Genomic DNA, 4,884 nt, shown 5'->3' on the forward strand with positions numbered 1-4,884 from the left:
AGAGCCCAGCTCTGGCTGAGGAGGGCTGGTTAGGGACCAAAAAGGGTCCAGCAAAGAAAGAGCACTTTGTAAGAGTATGCTGAACCAGCATGACTCAGGAATCAATGCGATACTTTCTTCTCATTTCCCTCTGTTGCTTTTATTCAATGGAAGTTACCTTCTGCTTTTTGATCAAACCTTTGGCACTTTGCAGATTTCTCACCCTGAAGTAACTCTTTTTTTGTTGTTGTTGTCCCAAGTTTACTGAAAATATTACAGCATCATTGAAAGACCCAAACAGCTCCACAGGGCATTTGGAAGCTCATCCCAACCGTAGGTTGAGTGACCTGCAGATTGAACAGACTGCCAAAGTCCAAAAGCTTGAGCATTTCCTTAGCATCGGGATCTACTTCAACGATCTACTACTGATCCAGGGCTGAGACCTCCAGAACACAATTGTCTCTCCTTTCTCGCTCCACCTCCTGCAACTTGATGGAGATACCTCTCACGGGGCCTCTCTGAATCAGTTTCATCAGATGCGTGACATAGTTGGCCATCTTGTTGCAGAGCTCCTTGCTGGGAATAATGGCGATCTCCTCAAACTCGTGTTTCCTCGTGTGGAAGTCGTTGCCCAGGCACGAGTCGTACTTCTCGATGATGACCCAGGCCGCCTTCTTCACAGCTTTGGTTCGAATGTGGCCCATGTTGGCAGGTCCTTGGTTAAAGAGTTAAGTTACTCTTAAGAGAGCTCGACCGTCACTTAAAGTTACAAAACAAAGTTTCAGCTTACACATTGAACTTGTCCAGTCCAGTATATCAATCAACATACCCAGGAGCTCCTTCCCCTCTTTCAGCTACAAGGCTGTGGCTGCTTCTCTCTGTTGTGGTTTCAGCCCCAGCGACCCAGGAAGTGGGGAGAGAAGAGGAGAAGAGATGCCCTCTGAGCTTGATGGATGTTTCAGGCAGGCCTCTTTCTCAGATACTTCTCGGGTTCAACAGAGACCCCTCTCCTGATGAGGAAGGGAATTAGTCCTCTAGCTGACACACTGCACTTGGTTCCTGGCTCTCCGCCTATCTAACCAAAAAGAGATCCTAGCCTCTGAAAGTCCCTCTGGGCCAAGACTTGAAACTACTCCAGGCCAGCTCGTGTTGGCTCTTCTTCCTCCTCTCTCAAACATGGCTGCCATCTGCCACAGAAACTCTTGCATCTTTTGTCCCAAGAAACACGGGTGTACGGGACCATTAGGACAGCCACTTCCAGTCTTCTGCATAAGCCTCTTAAACTTTCTCAGCTACTGCGACCAAGAGAAAGCAATAGTCCCACGGATGTCTTTACAAACTTTATTTTCAGCACTGCAGGTGTTCCACTTGCTCTGAGTCTCAGCCAACTGGGGCGGGGGCGGGGGGGGGGGAAGGAAACTCACCCCATAGAAAATGTCTTCTCACTTTCTTAGGAAGACCCAGCAGACCAGGGAACCTCAGTCTGGTGGGCCCTGCCCTTATCTCTGGCCTTGGGGAAGACACATACCTTCTCAAGGCCCCTATGCCTTCACCTTTCACATATGCATCTTTCATAAAATGTACATGATTTCCTTGAGCCGGGCTCGGTGGCTCAACCTGTAATCCCGCACCTTTGGGAGGTTGAGGGGAGTGGATTGCCTGAGCCCGCGGGTTCGAGACCCGCCTGGGCAGCGAGACCTCATCTCTACAATAAATCAAAAAATCAGCCGGCCGTGGTAGCGCATGCCTGTAATTCCAGCTACTCGGAAGGCTGAGGCAGAAGGATCACCGGAGCCCAGCAGGTCGAGGTTGCAGTGGCCAGGAGTGGCCACTGCACTCCAGTCTGGACGACCAAGTGAGACTCCAACTCAAAAAAAAAAAAAAATGTACATGATTTCCAAATAAACTTCCAGTGCTAATATGTTGCGATTCTAGCCATACAAATAAAGCACGATTTTGGTAGCTGGATGGATAAAATCTGTATTCGCAGAATTATATTGAAAGATGCAAGATCCTTCCAGAATACAATTCTCCCCTTCTGTGGGGAGGAGGTGAGATACATAGGATGTGTGGTTCTGTGTCAGGGCCCCAGACTCAGCTTCAGGCTTTGTTCACTCCCCCCAGTGCTGCTCCCACCTGGGGTCACACACCCAAGCTTCACCTTTTTCAGTGTCCTCCCATTGGGTCAGCACCGACAGACCCACCCTCCTCAATCCCCTAGGGAAGAATATAAGTGTGATTTTAGTGAATTTTTTTTTAAAAGATTAAACCTATTTAAATCCAACATATTGTCATGATCATTGAGGTCCTCAGACTGGAGGATCCATTTTATTCACTGCAGTAGAAAAAAATGAGTGGCTATATTCATAAATATACATTTACAATCAGTCTTCAGTTCATGATTTTTTGCAATATAGTTCAGATCCTTAAGCCTCTGAGATATGCAATCTACAATTGTAGGGCATGGAAATTCACAACTGTTAAATTATCTGCAGAGAGTACTTTTACTGCAATTTTGAATTCAATCAAGATACGTTATTTATTGCCCAGAAAAAATTGTGGCACTAAAGTAGAATATAAAAACTATAATGATGAAGGAAATTGCACTCCCCAGCTTGTAACCAGAATTGTGTCTATGTATAAAGTATTGAAATTTTGCTATACTATGGTAAGTTGTGCCTTGTCTTTTTTAAACAAAAAGAATTTAAACATTTTCATTAACCCAAAAGTATATTTAGAAGACAGAGATAATTAACCTTGGAAGGCAAATCATTCCTTTGGCTAATGATGAAATAAAATATATGAAGTATTTCTGTCAGTAAAAATTCTACTCATGAGGGTTCTAAAACTCACTATATATGAAATGAAATCTTCCCAAAAGGCAATATAGGACAGGTTTTATTAAACTTACATTCACATTACAGATATTACAATATTCATAAAGATATGGCAGTAATTATAGTGATGATGTTTTACATTCTTTGAAACAATTGAAACTGATTCTGTGACCCAAATGGATAAGCGTACCAGAAAATTCTGGGAGAATATTATCCCCTAAGTAAGAATAGAGAAATCATGAGTACACAATTCTTCTCTCATTTTTCTATGCATCTGCAGCCCACTTGGGGTTTAGATTTAGAACAAGAGGTTATGCTCAAAGGCAGGTATTATCTTAATTGAATAACACAATTACCTGCAATTTTGTAAATTGCAGGTTTTTTCCCTTCATATGATATTACTCGGTGACGGCTTTCTGAGCTGGAAGGAGAAAACTGGGAAGGCTGAGGCACACAATTAAGAAGGTGTTAGATGCAGCGTTCTTACCTCCAAATAGCTCAGGAACTTAGCAGAGGACAATCAAGGACATTGGTTCACAAATGCAACGGCAGTGAAAATGGACTCCAACTCCCCATCCAGCACAATAATTGGTGTCCCAAATCCCTTGGGTCTTCTTCTTTCCTCTGGTGGGGTGTCAAGAAGCTCATACTTCCTGGAGACTTTTAGTGGAATTGGGGCTCTTTGTCAATTCCACTGCTGAGTGACTAGATGAGCAATGGCTTATGCACTTTGAGGGGACCACACCTGTGCTTCTCGGTCTGGTTGTTCACTCAGTAGCTTCCGCTGTAAATGATTTTTAAAACACTGCATTGACATTGTGGCCTCAAAATTAAAAGTCACAACAATAAGGAGAATAAATGAAACAGCAGTAGCTGCAATTTATTGAGCATTTTTTTGTGTGACAAATATAGTGCTCAATACAACACCATATTATCTGTTCACAACAGCCCTGTGAAGTGGAGAATATTATTATCCCCAATTCACAGGTAAGGAAAGTGAAACCTGATGAAAATCACACAAGCTGGAGCTGGATTACAAAGCCAGAATTTAGCATCTGACTCTTAAGCTCTTACGTTTTACACTCCAGTTTCCCACATCATGGGAGATAGTATTTTCTGTTTATAACAGGTATTGTATCAAGTACTCTCCATGCAGCTTCCTATTCCTGGCTATAAAGCTTGAAATACTCTAACTCCGACTCAGTGAACTTGGAGACGGTTCTCTTCCCAATAGGGTCAAAATTTTATAGCAAGGCTGCCGAAGTGGTAGCCAAGCCTTTTCACCAGAGATTTAGTCTGAGTGTCGATTTTGCCCCTCACTAACCTTGTGAAGTTATTTAAACTCTCTAAGTCCTAGTCCTTTATCATTAAAATAAGAATAATGATTACATGTTTCATGAATCATTAAGATAATTGTGAACTATAGCATATAAAGAACAGTGTGTACTCATTCTTTAAATAAAATTTCAGCTACTCTAACATTAACACTGACATTTTTCATAGTGTTTTTTCATCTGAAAGGTAGCCTCATAAACTTTTCCCCCAAGTACCTTGGGCTGTACTTACCTAGCAATTGTAAGCCGGTAACTAGGAGGTATTTCAGCACCTTGATTTGCTTCTATAGCATGGTAACTTCATTTATTAAAAAAATTCCCTTGATTTAAAGCAGATTGTATTATTTTCTTGTTCTGGAGTCTTAATCTAGTCATCTAGAAACTACTCACCAGTTCCAAAATTCATTGTACTTGTATCTTTTATGAGGTTCCAGGTGATACCATCAAAATGGGGTCTTGGAATCTCTCCAGGCCGGCCAAAGCGCTCCTGTACTGATTAACAGATGACTTTTCTCCTCCAGGACCTTTCACACACACACACACACACACACACACACACACACACACACACACACACACAAATTTATGAATTTGCCAGATCAAGGAGGTTGAGATAGAATGAGGGTCTCTTGATCCTCCCCAGGATTTATAGACATCTAAAAACCTTCCAAGATTATCTTAATTTCCTAGAGAGAAATGTTCTTCTTAATCCTCCTAGAATGTGTTGATCGTAC

The 4,884-nt window shown here is 42.3% G+C and overlaps 1 pseudogene; it reads right to left on the bottom strand.

Moving 5' to 3' along the window:
• Positions 1-260: 260 nt before the first annotated feature.
• Positions 261-683, bottom strand: LOC103251289 (annotated as a pseudogene).
• Positions 684-4,884: the final 4,201 nt, after the last annotated feature.

Source organism: Carlito syrichta, unplaced genomic scaffold (genome assembly GCF_000164805.1).
Source record: "Carlito syrichta isolate Samal-C Ts95f unplaced genomic scaffold, Tarsius_syrichta-2.0.1 Scaffold138743, whole genome shotgun sequence".
Taxonomy (NCBI): domain Eukaryota; kingdom Metazoa; phylum Chordata; class Mammalia; order Primates; family Tarsiidae; genus Carlito; species Carlito syrichta.